General features: G+C 48.5%; 1 pseudogene; it reads right to left on the bottom strand.

Moving 5' to 3' along the window:
- Window positions 1–17,174, bottom strand: part of LOC130108144 (cyclin-dependent kinase 17-like) — a 62,013-nt pseudogene extending 44,839 nt beyond the window's left edge.
- Between the last annotated feature and the right edge of the window lie 540 nt (window positions 17,175–17,714).

The following is a 17,714-nucleotide window of genomic DNA, read 5'->3' as shown; positions in this document are numbered from 1 at the left end:
TGGGGTACAAGACGGGGGGGGGAGGTGTCACCGATATATATGTGTATACATATATGTATATAGAGAGAGAGAGAGAGGAGAGAGAGAGGTAAGGGTTGAGAAAGACAGAAGGAGGACGAGGAGGAAAGCTTAGCAAGAGGGCGGAGGGAGGAAGGGGGACGAGATAAGGGATAGACAGATGGCAGAAATTGGTAGGAGGGAAAGGGGAGAAAGAAAAACAAGAAGAAGGGAGACGACACAAGGTCAGAAGGAGACGCAGACACAGGCGGGCGGCACAACATGTATGAAACAGTAGAACACGCCGCAGTGACGGCGTCGGTGTCGGAAACAGGAAGGGGCTGTGCGTACGTCTACCAGCATGAGGAAACAGTCGAGACACACTGAGCATGTGCAGTCGGTGAAAATGGCAGAAACGGTCGTGTGAAGCACGCGAGGATGCACGGAGACATGCAGGCGGACCCACATCGGGTCTCGGACTGGGATGCTGGCTGGTGGTTCATGAGTTTACAGGGAAGCAGATGTCGATGAGAGACACACGTGTAGCAGAGTAGTAGACATAGGACACAAGACACACAAGTCAGAGGAGAACCCATACAGTGATCAGGGGTGGGGGGGGGGGGGGGGTGAGGCTGACAAATTGGCTACGAAAGCCATGTTTGCCCGAACACGGACAAATTTGAAAACGCATCTTTTTCCCTCCGTTTCGGTCTTCCATCCATCCACACTAACCAACCACTGAAAACAGATCTTTTAGAAAATGTTCTCAGAACTGGATAAAACTACTACCACTACTACCACTACTACCACTACTACCACTACTACCACTACTACCACTACTACCGCTACTACTGCTACTATTTTCAGCTGCTCCCGTTAGGGGGCGCCACAGCGGATCATCCGTTTCCATCTCTTCCTGTCCTCTGCATCTTCCTCTGTCACACCAGCCACCTGCATGTCCTCCCTCACCACATCCATAAACCTCCTCTTTGGCCTTCCTCTTCTCCTCTTCCCTGGCAGCTCCATATTCAGCATCCTTCTCCCAATATACCCAGCATCTCTCCTCCACACATGTCCACACCATCTCAATCTTGCCTGTCTTGCTTTGTCTCCAAACCGTCCAACCTGAGCTGTCCCTCTAATATACTCGTTCCTAATCCTGTCCTTCTTCATCACACCCAATGAAAATCTTAGCATCTTCAACTCTGCGACCTCCAGCTCCACCTCCTGTCTTTTCATCAGTGCCACTGTCTCCAAACCATATAACATAGCTGGTCTCACAACCATCTTGTAAACCTTCCCTTTAACTCTTGCTGGTACCCTTCTGTCACAAATCACTCCTCACACTCTTCTCCACCCACTCCACCCTGCCTGCACTCTCTTCTTCACCTCTCTACTGCACTCCCCGTTACTTTGGACAGTTGACCCCAAGTATTTAAACTCATCCACCTTCATCACCTTTACTCCTTGCATCCTCACCATTCCACTGTCCTCCCTCTCATTCACGCATACGTATTCCGTCTTGCTCCTACTGACTTTCATTCCTCTTATCTCCAGTGCATACCTCCACCTCTCCAGGCTCTCCTCAACCTGCACCCTACTCTCACTACAGATCACAATGTCATCCGCAAACTGTGTACACAAAACTATCAACCATTTTTCAACATGCAAAATGCCGCTTTCGAGTTTCTCTGGATCAGTGTGAACGTGGCCTGGGAATGCCGCAGAGCTGGGCGTCTCAAACATATGACACCGACTCTAAAACATACCGGCGTTGGACCGGGGCCACATTTGATAAGACAATGTTCGAGGTCCCCCATATGCAAAGATTTTCACTGTTATGGGTTTAGTATTGAACTGTAATAAGTGTAATGTGTCATTTACTGTAAATGAAGATATAAGCCGCGTGTTAAGACACACACTTCCTCCTGCTGAGGCAGAAAATTTCCCTCCAGTAACTTCCCACACCCATACTTTAATAGTTAATACCTCCGCCAAGTGAAGCCAAAGCCAGAGAATACATTTCCTGGAGAAAATGTGTGGGCTGGCTTCAAGTCTTGGCAAGTCGGTTAATGTTGTGTAAAGTGTTATTATGAATTGGGATGTCTCCACTTGAGGAGATTCCCACGATTTCACTATTAATTTCTATGGGGGAAATGTATCCCCCGCCCCCCCCCCAAAAAAGAGATAAATATCTCTAAGACTTTCACCACCAAAATTGAATCAGTTGATTATCTGCCCATATCCTACCTGTTCCCAGAACTTTTTGAGAATCCATTCATCCATTTATCCATCCATCCATCCATCCATCCATCCATCCATCCATCCATCCACCCATCAGCATTTGAGATATCAACAGATAAAACACACAAACCAGAACCAGAAACCCCACTGGCGGATGTCAAAACCACTCCCTCTCTAATAAAGATCATTTCTCATGAATTAATTATTAACAAAATGTAAAAGGTACTTTTGCTGGGCATCCAGGTAGCATAGTGGTCTATTTCATTGCCTACCAATACACGGATCGCCTGTTCGAACCCCTGTGTTACCTCGGGCTTGGTCGGCCATCCCTACAGACACAACTGGGTGTGTCTGCGGGTGGGAAGCCGCATGTGGGTATGTGTCCTGGTCGCTGCACTAGCGCCTCCTCTGGTCAGTCGGGGCGCCTGTTCAGGGAGGAGGGGGAACTGGGGGGAATGGCGTGATCCTCCCACGCGCTACGTCCCCCTGGTGAAACTCCTCACTGTCAGGTGAAAAGAAGCGGCTGGCGACTCCACATGTATCGGAAGAGGCATGTGGTAGTTCGGCTCAGCAGAGGGGGTGGAGCAACGACCGGGACAGCTCAGAAAATAGGATAATTGGCCAAGTACAATTGGGGAGAAAAAGGGGGGGTACTTTGCTGAGGACCGCTGAAACCCTTGTAAACCCTCTGGGGGTGCACAGATTCCACACTTCAACCTGACTCACTGTTATGGATTGCCATGTGCTCCTGATGGACCACATTCACGTTAGCTGGGATTTTCGTAGGATCCGAATGACTGTGTGAGACCAGCGGTTTTCCAGACATTGTACAGGGAGATATCCGATGGGTGGCTGAGCTCACTGGGACGAAGTAACCCTCTTTAAAGAGTAACTAAACCCTACACAACTTTCGTTGAGTTTGCTACCATCTAAAGGTGAAAAACCTTTCTGATCTGGTTTCTGATTTCTGATCTGGGCTGATCTAAGGCACCAAGTGATGTTAGCATAGCAGGATAAACACAGCTACAGATATTAACATTAACGATGGGTCTGTTTGATATGCTATGATATAGGTATGCCAACACTGACAAAACTATTAGCCGTGTCCAAACTGTTCATAATATATATACACTAATATTTTGAAAATTTTTGTATACACAATGTCAGTATCCAAATTTTGGTAGATTAAATGTACGTGTATGCATACCACATAGATGAGCTCATGAAGTATGGAGCTTATGGTCACTAAACAATCAAAATCATCCCACAATTCTTTGCACCTTTCCCGGCCAGGGGAAAGTGTACCAAAGCAACATGGCAGATGACGAGCCGGGAGAAGCGACAGCTGGCATCTGGGAATTCAAACATATTAATTAACATTTTTGACAATATGTTTTAGCATAGTGTAAGACATCCTTGCTGTATGTGGTTGTGGGCCAAAATGACAAAGTTCATCTTTTTTGAAAGCGATGAACTTAATTCTGGTATTAGAAAAGGTCACTTCCACTTAAATGAGAATCCGCCAAGTGTAATACTATATGTAGTACTTGGTGCATGCTGCATTCTGTGTACTGAGTAGTATGTCTCGGGGGTATGCAGTATACACTACATGCTTTAAGTATGTAGACTGTACTAACAATTCGGACACCGCTATTGACTTTGCATTACTGGCTCGTTGTCACACCTAATTCAAACAGATCTGTCGGGCAATTCATTATCTGCAGCTGTGTTTACCCTGCTATGCTAACACCACTTGGTCCCAAGATCAGGCCAGCACCTTCAGATGGTTTTTCACCTTGAGATGGCAGCAGACTCACCGAAGTGGTTTAGAGTTTAGTTGCTCTTTCAATGACTCATTGGTTGCTCACTTCGGCCTGCCTGACTCAGCGACCTGAATCACTGTGCAACCAGTAAAATGTTCTTATTTATACATCACGTGCATGTCCTGAATCACGTGTGTGTGTGTGTGTGTGTGTGTGTGTGTGTGTGTGTATACATGCACCAGATGATCTCCTCTACTTAAAATAATCCCCAACTTCCTACATATTGTAGTGCAAATCCTGGCATGATCCCCAAACGGGGGGCTCTATTTTCCCAGCGGCCTTCTGCTGAAATCCCCGCAGGACTCCAGATTAGTCCTCAGGTAAGACCTATCTGAACTTCTGAAGCCATCTTGGAGGTGAGGGTGTCAAAGCAGATCCAGGGTCAGCATTAGCGTCAATACCGCCTCTAATTAGCGCCTTAATAAACCTGAAGAACAACGCTTTGGCTAGTCTCCCGCTCTCTCTCTCTCTCACTCTCCCCCTCTCTCTCTCTGAGGCATACAGTATTGAGGATTAGGGGGTAAAACAAAAAACAGCAAGGAAAAAAGAGAAAGAGGGAGCGTGCGAGAGCGTGACAGAGAAAGAGAGGGCGAGCGAGAAGGAAGTGGGGGTGGGACGTACACGATAGGAGCAGTGGTTAAAGTTTAATACCGCTCTCTTCACTCCCCACATAATTTCCTCTCTCTCTCTCTCTCTCTCTCTCTCTCTCTCTCTCTCTCTCTCTCTCTCTCTCTCTCTCTCCATGCTATCCACTATCTCTGGAAATGAACCAATATGACGTGGTCTGTAACAGACCAACAATGTAAAAATAGGCATGACATGGGGGACATTCAATTAAACAAGAGAGGAGAGAGACGTCAAAGCCCTGGAGTCGGCATAACCGTGACAGTGAACGACAACAACAAAACGTAGAGTCTACCCTGTGTAAGCTAAAAGAATAAAAATTAAAAAAGCAAAGATATGTTTGAGCACAATGACCCCTCACACACAAACACACACACACACACACACACACACACACACACACACACACACACACCCTTATTCTCAGGCGGAAGTGGCTTTCTGCATTTCCCAGCACACGGGAGAAGTTTGCCTTCAAGACTTTCTGCCAGAAAGCTTCTGGTCCGGTCCGACACATGAATCCGGTTAAGGTTAGGATTGGGATTAGGTTGTGGGGGAGGTTAGGTTAAGGTTAGGATTGGGATTAGGTTGTGGGGGCGGTTAGGTTAAGGTTAGCTGTCGGTTAATGTACGCGTTAAGGTTGAGGTTAGGTTAAGATTATGTAAAATGAGGGTTTTTTAAAGAGTTGTTCCTTATCCGATGCGAGGGTCTAAGGACAGGATGTGTTGCTGCAAAGCCCCTTGGGGCAAATTTGTAATTTGTGATATTGGGCTACACTTGACTTGACTTGATTACGTAAGGTTAAGGTTACGTTTAGGCAAATTCAATGAATTTGGCAGAAAGACCTGAGGACAAACTTCTCCTGTGTGCCATTTCCCACAGCCAGCCCTGTTATTCTGCAAGACATCCAGCAGATGTCACCAAGAGTGACATTGCGTCCTCCTCCGACATCCTTACCCCCAGCTAAAACAGAGTAGTCCGCTTTGCTCATTTCATCACACAGAACACACACTTTCATGACTTTGCGCTACACCTCATGTGACTAGATTTGAAATTTTTCCCATCTCGTCTTGTCACCTTCTGCCTTGTCAGCCGTCGGTGCTGTCGGTTAAGACGTGGCCGATGGTTCTCGGCTGTGTCTTATGTCCCGTGCATGTCAAAATGAGGGTGATGATGCGGATGGGATAGATATGATGACGGTTAGGATGAATTTGGTGGGTTGGATCGCTCATGTCAAGCTGTTTGTGAAGTAGTGCGTGCAAGTGTCAGCATGTATTTGTACTTCCCTCCCCCCCCTTTCTCCCCAATTGTATCCAGCCAATTACCCCACTCTTCCAAGCCGTCCCAGTCGATGCTCCACCCCCCTCTGCTGATTCAGGGAGGGCTGCAGACTACCACATGCCTCCTCTGATACATGTGGAGTTGCCAGCCGCTTCTTTTCACTCGACAGTGAGGCAGTGAGGAGTTTAGCCAGGGGGATGTAGCACGTGGGAGGATCATGCTATTCCCCCCCAGTTCCTCCTCCCCCCTCCGACAGGCGCCCTGACCGACCAGAGGAGGCGCTAGTGCAGCGACCAGGGCACACCCTTATCCGGCTTCCCACCCGCAGACATGGCCAATGGTGTCTGTAGGGACGCCTGACCGACCCGGGGGCAACACGGAGATTCGATCCGGCGATCCTCGTGTTGGTAGGCAACGGAATAGACCGCCATGCCACCCAGACGCCCACTTGTACTTTTTTTGAGTTTGAGGTGTTTGCATGTGATTGTGTGTGTGTCTGTGTATGCATGTGTCTGTAGGTTTGTTTGCTGGTTTCAGTGATGAGTGGGTCCATGTCTGCAAGCAGATGCAAGTCTGTATCTGTTGTGCGTGCGTGTGTGTGTGTGTGTGTGAGAGAGAGAGAGAGAGTCTCACCGTTGTCCCTGGCTGCAGACGGCTCATCCATGGTCATCTGCTCGGCCAGTTCGGACAGGGAGTCATCGACGGGCCGAGCGCTGCGCAGGGACATGGACAGCCGCCGCTTGATTATCTTCATCCTGTCCATCTTCACGGCGGCAGCGGCACTGCCAGGGGGCCCACGGGCCTGAGGGGGAAACAGGACAACCTTCATCATCATCATCATCATCACCACCATCATCTCCATCACCCTCTCCGCCTTCCCTTTCATCTCATCATCATCCCTTACTGACATCATCACCAGCAACATCCACCTCACCTCACACTGTTATTTTTGGGGGAATTTAACATTTGTGTCTAAATCGTGCACAGAAATTACTGCAGTGCAGCCTCCATGCATATTCTAAGCTTCTTTGGTCTCTTGATGATTGTGTTTGTTCGTTCTCATTGTTATGTATCCCAAGTGCATACATTGCAGAAGAAGAGAGAGAGAGAGAGAGAGAGAGAGAGAGAGAGAGAGAAATAAAGAGATGGAGATACAACATAGAGAAAAAGTGAGAGAGAAAAGAGAATATAGTCTGCTAAAAACACACGTGCAGGGGGCGTCCGGGTAGCGTAGTGGTCTATTCCATTGCCTACCAACACGGGGATCGCCGGTTCGAATCCCCGCGTTATCCTCCCACCTCTTGATCGGGCGTCCCTACGGACACCAATGGACCAATGGCCATGTCTGCTAGTGGGAAGCTAGATGTGGGTATGTGTCCTGGTTGCTGCACTAGCGCCTCCTCTGGTCAGTCGGGGCACCTGTTCGGAGGGGGGGGGGATTGGGGGCAATGGCGTGATCCTCCCACGCGCTATGTCCCCCTGGTGAAACTCCTCACTGTCAGGTGAAAAGAAGCGGCTGGCGACTCCTCCACATGCATCGGAGGAGGCATGTGGTAGTCTGCAGCCCTCCCCAGATCGGCAGAGGAGGGTGGAGCAGCGACTGGGACGGCTCAGAAGAGTGGGGTAATTGGCCAAGTACAATGGGGGGGGGGGGGATTATATAAAAAAACAAAAACGTGCATACAGGAGCCTAATGTGCAGCTCCATGGAGGTTTCAGACAGCAGCGGGCTTGTCTCGTATGAGCTGTGATTGACACGTAGCTCACAACGTTTAGCAACAGTGCGAAGAAGTGGCGTGTGAGCTTCATAGCCAAACACAAACAACACAGGGGGGCAATTAACACGGTGCAAAAATAACACTGCAAACTGTACATTAGCATTTCAAACACTTAATGACATGGCTGTTACCGCCACCAGTATGCGAATCTACACGGTAGGCAGACCGCATGAAAATGATAAGACAGCATGGCCAACCACTGGTGTCGGTAGATGAGAGCTTATTTGACAAAGAGGGATTCTGGGTAATCTATCGAGTAGAAGAGAAGCAATGCAATAAAGCAATGTCTGACAGCACTACTTTCTGTTTTGTAACTGGCTACTGACGTGTTCATTTGTGTGACAGTGGACGATGATGTTTGCAATTGACATTGTGATGTTTAGTGAGAGTAGGGAGCAGGTGGAGGAAAGCCTGGAGAGGTGGAGGTATGCACTGGAGAGAAGGGGAATGAAAGTCAGTAGGAGAAAGGCGGTGTACATGTCTGTGAATGAGAGGGAGGACAGCAGAATGGTGAGGATGCAAGGAGTAGAGGTGATGAAGGTGTATGAGTTTAAATACCTGGGGTCAACTGTCCAAAGTAACAGGGAGTGCAGTAGAGAGGTGAAGAAGAGAGTGCAGGCAGGGTGGAGTGGGTGGAGAAGAGTGTCAGGAGTGATTTGTGACAGAAGGGTACCAGCAAGAGTTAAAGGGAAGGTTTACAAGATGGTTGTGAGACCAGCTATGTTGAAGAGTTTGGAGACAGTGGCACTGATGAAAAGACAGGAGGTGGAGCTGGAGGTGGCAGAGATGAAGATGATAAGATTTTCATTGGGAGTGATGAAGAAGGACAGGATTAGGAACGAGTATATTAGAGGGACAGCTCAGGTTGGACGGTTTGGAGACAAAGCAAGACAGGCAAGACTGAGATGGTTTGGACATGTGTGGAGGAGAGATGCTGGGTATACTGGGAGAAGGATGCTGAATATGGAGCTGCCAGGGAAGAGGAGAAGAGGAAGGCCAAAGAGGAGGTTTATGGATGTGGTGAGGGAGGACATGCAGGTGGCTGGTGTGACAGAGGAAGATGCAGAAGACAGGAAGAGATGGAAACGGATGATCCGCTGTGGCGCCCCCTAACGGGAGCAGCTGAAAGTAGTAGTAGTAGTAATAGTAGTAGTAGTGTGAGACAGTGCACGTCTTCATGTACATGAAGGAAAGCACATTTAAATTTTGGTTGTGTATGCACTTGCATACATGTTTCTCTTCATGCATTTGTGTGTGTGTGTGTCTGTGTGTATGTGTATGTGTGTGTACGCATGTTTGAGTCCCTCTATTCATCACGTTCCCCCTAGTTTGTATCTGCGCTATGCCTGGATGGCCTAGAGGTAGAGACAACTATGGGAGAGTATTTCTGTCTCTTTTCTACTTCCTGCTATGTCTATCTAGCCCATAGGGCTCTCTCTCTCTCTCTCTCTCTCTCTCTCTCTCTCTCTCTCTCTCTCTCTCTCTCTCTCTCTCTCTCTCTCTCTCTCTCTCTCTCTCACAAACACGCACACACACACACACATACACCATGCAAGGCAACCGCTGCCATTCCCTTTGTGTCCAACTTTTCGAGGCTCTAACAAAAGCCATTCATCCTGTCAGTCTCTCATTCTTTGAGGCCTATTAGAGACACCCAGATCTCTGAGGGAATTCAGGCCCGGCTATCAGGGCTCGGGACGCCTCGGTCCCTTTACAATATGAGCCCTGCTACGACAATATTCCTGGATAATAACGTGGCCGCCACCAATTTATATCAGCCGGACTACACACGGACTGAGCCTGATCCACGACGTCTTTCTGTGAGACGGGGGAACATTAGAGGAGCTGGAGAGAAAAGAAATGTGGGGGGCGTGGGGGAGGGAGGCAGTCATCCCGCTTTCATTTCAGCCCCATCCATTACCCACGGATTATGAGCAGCCATCCAATCTCCCTCCCCTCGTTCATTTGCATAATTTCCCAGACTCCATCAGGGAAGAAGGAAGATGTTCACCGGGACGAGGAGATTGGGTTCCCCCCTCCAGCGACCTCCGTGTCATCTAGGAACTTCCACCAGAAAATGACTTTTTGGTCGAGACCCTGACAGTGAAATGAACTGCTTATTAACTAGATAAGCACACACTTAAGTGACCATCAACACACACAGTCTCTCACACACACACACACACACACAAAATAATACCTAATTTCACAGTCTCCATCTTATCTCTGCTGAATTAGCGCGGACATTACTGCAATGTGGATCTCATTACACAGCAGCTCTTGGAGGGGACACACTTCGAGGATCAATTTAAGTCGCCTGTTTGAAATTCATAATTTTTCCAAGACTTTGGTAACGTGCACTATGGGCTTTCCCGAGTCACCGCAGATGAACAAACGGCATATATTCAGTTCACACTTCTGTCGTGCGATACCGTATTAGTGACGGATATTTTCACCGGGAGAATTGTGTAGACTTTATATGTGTACTGTTGGTTTTAATGACAGTAGCGTGGACAGGGGCTTTTCCGTGCCGGTTGCGGCTGCAGGGCCGTGTGCGTGTCAGTTGTCGAGTGCTGTCGGCTGCAGATGGATGGGGCAGTATCGAGAGCTCGGCGGAGGCGGGTCGCTGGTGGGTTGAGACATCTGGCTGTAGGCTGCAGCAGAAGACCACAACTCACCAGATACCCGTCTGACCATGACTTATACACCCCTACAGAATGACAGTACACATTCCACACGGCGGAAGCATTTGTTATTTGTCCCCTGGTCCACAGGCACTGCAACCACTTCCACTGTTTTAGTTCGGTGAGATGAGTGTCGAGTGGTGTGTGGCAGATTCACATTCAGATGACTTTATTTACCCCAGAAGGGCAATTCAGTTTTTACAATCTACCCAGTCCATACACCAACTCACAGACAATCATCATTATGTCCGAGACAACAGACAGATCAGTACATGGGCAAGAGATGCACACTGTCCCCCTCATGTGGCCCTGCATGCAGACTCACACCAGGACCAGGCGAAGGGCAAAAATTCCTGTAAGTTAAAAGAATAGAACAATAAATAAATAAATGAAGCATTCTAAGATGCATCGCAGGTTACAGTCCCCCACTACAGTCAGTGAACGTACAGGCCCACAAGCCATGCCAAAAACAGATAAGGTATAAACCACAATAAGACATAGAGCATTTATTTAAAATGACTACTCTCAGCATTTAACAGCCTGATAGCAGAAGGACTGGCGGCCTGTCCGGGGTGTCTCCCCACCTGCCGCCCAATGACTGCTGGGATAGGCTCCAGCATCCCCGCGACCCTAAGAGCAGGATAAGCGGTTTGGATAATGGATAGAATGAATGGATGGGTAGCAGAAGGAATGAAGGACCTAGAATAGCGATTTGTTTTCCTAGGGGGCGCTTTACAGCGCCGGCCTGAGGGCATTACAGTGAATTCACTGGACAGGACGTGGTCAGACTGGCTAATAACTCCCTTTGCTTTCTGGGCCACACGTTTCTCCCAGAGGGAGCACGAGTCTCTCTGCTGGACTGCGATGATCTTGGAGCGGACTTTCGCCATACTGTTCAGGCTGTCCCTGTCCTTCACAGTCAACCCGTTAAACCAACAAATAGAGGAAAAAGTTAAAAGACTTTCAATAAATGACCGGTAGAAAATAAATGAGATGGTATTACAGACATTAAAGGAGTTAAGCTTCCGCAGTAAGCGAATTCTTTGACGTCCACGCTGGACAATTAAATCTTGTGTTCACATCGAACTCGAGTTGGGAGTCGAACACGGTTCCCAAGTACTTATAAGTGTCAACAATTAGAACATCCTCGCCATTTATAGTGCTAGCTTTGGGTATATCATTGTTCTTCCTAAAATCAATGATAAGCTCCTTCGTTTTTGACACATTAAGGTCAAGGAAGTTGCCATCGCACCAATCAACAAAGGCAGGTAGGGCACAACTGTGATCTGACTCCAATTTCTTGCCTGACATATGTTTTCAGTACAGCTACCTCCATTTTTATGTACTACATAAACACTGCCATATTACACAGTGTCATTTGTGTATTAGTATAGAATAATAGTGTAGTATAGAGTAATCGCTTCCGCTTCCGGTGTGGGAAGATGGCGGTAAAAATTCACTTTTGCAGCAGCCTCACCCAGTACCGTCCATGCAGTGTCTTTGTCCACGTCTGCATCTAAGTTTGTCTTCGTTTGATGGCTGGGAGAGCTGGCGCTGGATCGGCTGGGAGAGCTTGGTCTGCTGCGTCCTGTGGGCCCAGGGACCGCGGCCCTGCTCAGAGCTGTGCCCGAAAAGGTAACACCAAGGGCAGTCAGGCAGGACGCAGAAGCGGGGCAGGCGAAGCTAACTGCTAGCCCATGCAGACCAGCAGTTCTGATAACACCGAGGGTGGTCTGGCAGTGGCCTCAGCTAGCCTTGATTGTGTTTTTAGTGTCGTCATGTGGACTGCGGGGAGGTGTGTCGAAGGTGTCTGGCTGGGAGAGCTAGCTTTGAATCGGCTGAGGGAGCTCGGTCTGCTGCGTCCGACAGTCCCAAGGACCGCGGCCCTGCCCAGAGCTGTGCCTGAAAAGGAAACACTGAGGGCGGTCTAACAGGACACGGAAACCGGGCAGGCTAAGCTAACTGCTAGCCCATGCAGACCGGCAGTTCCGACAGACATCCTGTCTGGTGTTCGTTCTCCTGGTCAGTGATTTCATTTTTTGTTTAGTTTAGATATATGTGTAAGTTTGGATATATGTGTTCTTGTAGTTTTTGTCTTTGTGTTGCACTGCTGTGGGCTGGGGGAAACAATGTTTTGTTTCATTTCATGTGCGCAAGTGCATTTCTTATTCTGATTTCTTCTAATAGTGCCCTAACAGTACAGCAATAGTGATAGTAATAGTGCCATAGTCCACGGGTGCCATACTACATGAGTAAGAGAATGAGGTAAGGGAAAGCGATAAGGAAGGAGTGACCGATAGAAACTAAGTTGGACATTCTATCAAGGTATAATGATGTTGTGCATGTGTGAGTGTGTGCGTGTGCATATCTGCAAATGTGTGTGCATACAGTACGTAGAGGAGTGTTTAGACGTGTGGGCTGCTGGGTGGGTACGTATGTTAGCACAGAGGAGGGTTGAGGAGGGGCCCGACACCAACAGACCCAAGTGGAGGATAGAGGAGAAACACAAAATCTTATTTATTCAACACACACACACACACACACACACACACACACACACACACACACACACACACACACACACACACACACGCACACACACACACTTTGTCAGGGTTGCTAGGTTACCGGCCCAGGCTGGGAACTGCAGTTTCTGTCAGATGAGAAAAAGGATAGAAAAACACAGCGAGGAGAAAAGCTGAGAATTAAGAACTGAAATCTCTTTGTCTCTCTGTCTCTCTCTCTCTCTCTGACTCTCTAAAATTCTGCCATATAAACTTACTAGCACTCTCTCACTCAGCCCATCGGAGCGAGCGTTGCCACACAGCATTGCGGCATACGTCCTTGCCAGGCTGGCTGTGGGATTCCACTGTCAACCACACCTCCTCACACAGCAGCCCAATGAATGGACCCAAGGACCTCCTGAGCCCACAGGAGCTACAATTCATACACAAACACCAGCTATGCATGTCTTCCCCTCTTTCGCTCTTTCTCTCTCTCTCATGCACACACACACACACACACTGCACAACAAAACAGAAGGCAAGAAATGAAGTTTTTTTTCACATGCACTTTCCAACTCTTGTTTGGTTGAAATTAGTTTGCAAATTCCTGTGATGGCCTGGCGGCCTGTCCAGGGTGTCTCCCTGCCTGCCACCCAATGACTGCTAGGATAGGCTCCAGCATCCCCGTGACTCTGACAGCAGGATAAGCGGTTTGGGTAATGGATGGATGGATGGAGAGTTTGCAAATTCGTTTGCGTTTCTTAAAAAAAAGAAAAAAAAAAGAAAAAAGGCATTCATGCACACATGAATAAGTTATACAAGCAAAAGTGTACACGCACAGTCACACAATGTGGCAAAATGGAACGGGCACTACTCCATTGTCATTACCACTCTGAGCAGCCTGAGGATGGATGAGTAATGCCCAAATCTGCCCAACTGCAGATTTCACACACACACACACACACACACACACACACACACACACACACACACACACACACACACACACACGACAAAACTTTGAAAAAAAATCCTTTCATTCTGTTTATTAACCCACTGGCTCCTCCTCGACATCTCTTTCCCTCTTCAGCCTTAATCCCTCCATCGTCCCAGAGACGAAACAAAGCAAAGGAGATGACGTGAACGAGGGACAACAGGAGAAGGGGCACGTTGTGGAGGACAGACACGAGACGTAATGACAGTACAATAAAGCAAAGGGCTGAGAGGAAAGTAAAAGAAAGAGAGAGAACCAGAAGAGAAAAAAAAATCATGCACAACTGGAAGGGGTGTCAGGACATCTTGGGACAAAAAGCCCTGCAAAAATCCAACTCATGAGGGATGAAATTCTATGAAATTCTCCCATTATGATAAAACTGACAACAGACGGAGAATTAAAAGGTCTCAAACGCCATCTATCTATCGATCAATATCATTCATTGTAGCTCTGATTAAACTTGGGGTGCAACGATTAATCGACAAAAATCGATGACAAGATTAGTCGCCAACGAATTGAATTGTCGACAATACGTCGGCTACGTCATCGCGCACGTATTTCACGCTGCGGAAGTGGCCTAAGGAGTGAGGCATGAGGCATCTCGCTCGCTTTCGAACTCCGAGTTGCGCATGCGCAAAGCGACCGGGAAGCGGAAGCGACAGGCCAGGTAAACAAAACAGCAAAATGGCGGCGGCCGATGCAACGCCGTGGCGTCCCGAAACATCTAACGTGTGGGAGCGTTTCACCCTCAGCTTGGCAAAGAAAAGGATTACCTGCGAGATGTGTGAGGTGGACTTTTCTTATTTATCACGGGAGCGCCTCAGTAATGCGCGAACACGTGAAGAGGAGGCGCGTTGGAGGTGTGGACGATGCGGACGCGCCTCGGCAAGACAGTTAGCTTGTTAGCTAGCTAGCTAGCTAGCGATGTACAGACGGCGTTGTCTTGGCTTTTAACGTCGTTAACATAAAGCCAGTACAACTCCGTCTATACCTGCGTGCAGGATTCTAACAGTTTAAAAGAGCAACGTTACCTTTTTGCCCGACGAATGTCTTTTCTAATCAAATGTATGCAGTCCGACTCCGAAGAAGAGTGACGGTACCGTGGATGGCTTTATGCAGAAGAAGAAGGCGTGTCCGCCGCAGCAGACGACTGCCCTCACCGAGTCGATACTCAACATGATGGTCAATGACAGGAGCTATTGTTTTGTGCGAGTCATTATCTGACTAGTCGATTGATCGTTTCAATAATCGACGACTGGTCGGCTATAAAAATAGTCGTTAGCTGCGGCGCTAGTTTAAACTGTCCTTCCTGCATTGTGACCTCTACGTATCTCACTACTGCTGTTCTGCCTGTACCATGTAAAGAAGCATTTAACTACAGTATATTACTGGTATTAGTTATATTAGGCTGCTAGTAGCATTAGCAGTATGGATGACACAATATATACACACACACACACACATATATATATATCACCTTTTCACTGCCAATACCAGTTCCAAGTAGGACTCTTTAAACGTCGGCAGCTACCAATTACCGATCCAATCCATTTTTTCCCGAACAGTGCAGATTTAGACCATTAGTTTGGGGTCAACGGGCAAAATAATTGAGACCGAATCAGTTTTCCCCCCCCCACCATTAGAGAAACATTGGCTTCCATCCGGAAAAAAAAAATTAAGTCATAGTCGTGGCTTTTGGTATAAGATCTTGGTCTTGAGTAAAATCTTTTGATGCTGACACTCCATTTTAGCGTGGTATCGGCCTGATATCTGATACCGGTATCCGTACTGGTGCATCCCCATTATGCAGCACATGATCCCTCCTTGCACCTCTGTTTTCACTTGCAAGACCAGATCTGCACAGTCCTGAGATTTGCAATTCCATGCTTTGTTATAGATAGATAGATAGATAGATAGATAGATAGATAGATAGATAGATAGATAGATAGATAGATAGATAGATAGATAGATAGATAGATCTAGCTCACCCTGCACAATCAGTGAGTTCACCAAAACTACAAATTTTGAAAGTGCATAGGAAAGGAAACTATCAATAAAGTCAGTACTACAGATAGATAGATAGATAGATAGATAGATAGATAGATAGATAGATGTGGGGGAACCTTCCACATTGACAGAGCCATAAACAATGCATCACTCAACATACTCCCACCGCATAAATGTTAGGAGAAACTGGCCTTGTAACGCGTATTAAGGGTACAATTCTGCCACGGTTAGTTTGTTGCGTCTACCCCTACTTTGCCGTCGTCTGTGCCGGCGAGAATCCGGACACCGCGTCGCGGTGTGGACCGTCCCGTTCGCGGACTGTTATCCGGAAAAGAGTCCCGACATTAAACCCACACCACGCGCGTCCCCGACGGCGGAAAACAACGCGTTAACTGGCGTAAAACTAAACTCGAATTAACATGGTTTTGTTTTGTTTTTTGGCCAAAGAAAGGCTGGACCAGGCCTGTGGTCCCGACTCTGCCAACTCCGGGCCTTTCTCTCCCCCCCCCCCCGCCCCCCGTGTTTTCCTGGAGCCCGCATCCGGGACGGGAGAGCCGGCCGGGGCAGAGAAAAGTTACACGACGCCCTCGGGGTGAGGAGCGAGAAGAGCTCTGCAACTCCCGGGACCGTCTGATTAGCTCGCTCGAATCAATCAGCTCGCCGCTTCGGATTAAGAAGCGTCGGGATACTTCAGCCTGCACGGGGCTTAGACGTTCAAACAGGGGGGGGGGGGCTTGGTTTGGGAATAGGGCGCCCGTGTTACCAGCCGTGTTACAGCTGTGGCACTTCGTCCTGCAGAAGGACGGGAGCTACTCGGAAGGGACGCGCGGTTATAACGCCGTTAATACCACAGGCACCTGCAATGTCAGGTGACCAAACTGCTTCAAAATGCAACATAGCGGCCGTTGTGCCGGTGCACCGAGACGCCAGCGTCATGCCCGGATCAAAACCTCCATGCAAAATAACAGAGAGGGGGTGGTGGTGGGGGGGACGCTAACGAGTGGAGCTGTGGCACAAACCTGCTGAAAGTGCGTCCGGCTGCGGAAGACTATTGTTCCACTTTCCGTGCAGTACGTGCGGGCAGTCCGCCGGGTCCGGGTCCACTGCGACAAGTTCGGCCAACTAGTTGGGTTGAAAAGAGACACGACGACCGCCGACGACACTTCACTCCCGCGCCGCGCCGTGCGCTGCGGCGTCCCGCGGCCCGACCAAGTTCATCGTTGTGGGTCTACGCTGCGTGATTTGACGGCTTTTGCTGACGAACGCCGTCCCGTCCGACGATCGGCCATATCGCTACGGATCCCTTGCGGAGGCGGTGGCGTGATCCCGGAAAACACCGCAAGGGGTGGGAGGGGGGGGCGTGCGCGTGGGGGGGGCGCGCTTGCGCGTGGGTGTGTGAAAAGAGGGGGTCAAATAGATTACTTTTTTGGGGGGGGGAAGGGGGGCAATGTCACGGGGGAAATTAGGCTTCGTTATATCGGCTCAGTTCTCATCTAAATATGCACCTCGGAGAGAATTCCACGTGAATAATTTATGTGCGGAAAATTATGGAAATTTAAGACGCTTTAGATCACCCAACCAGCACTTAGTTAGCGTCACATGGCAGTTTAAACTGCTGTTAAGAATAAAGCGCATAAACAGTGTTTCTCAACCGGGGGTCCGCGGACCCCTAGTGGTCCGTGGTGTAATTGCAAGGGGTCCGTGAAAATAAAATATCTTTTAAAAAAAAGATCCTATGACATTTATAGAAATAGGATTATTTTACTCAGATGTGACTGA

Source organism: Lampris incognitus, chromosome 2, assembly GCF_029633865.1.
Source record: "Lampris incognitus isolate fLamInc1 chromosome 2, fLamInc1.hap2, whole genome shotgun sequence".
Classification (NCBI taxonomy): Eukaryota; Metazoa; Chordata; class Actinopteri; order Lampriformes; family Lampridae; genus Lampris; species Lampris incognitus.
The sequence above is the reverse complement of the archived record's forward strand: the minus strand, read 5'-3'. Positions and strand labels throughout refer to the sequence as shown.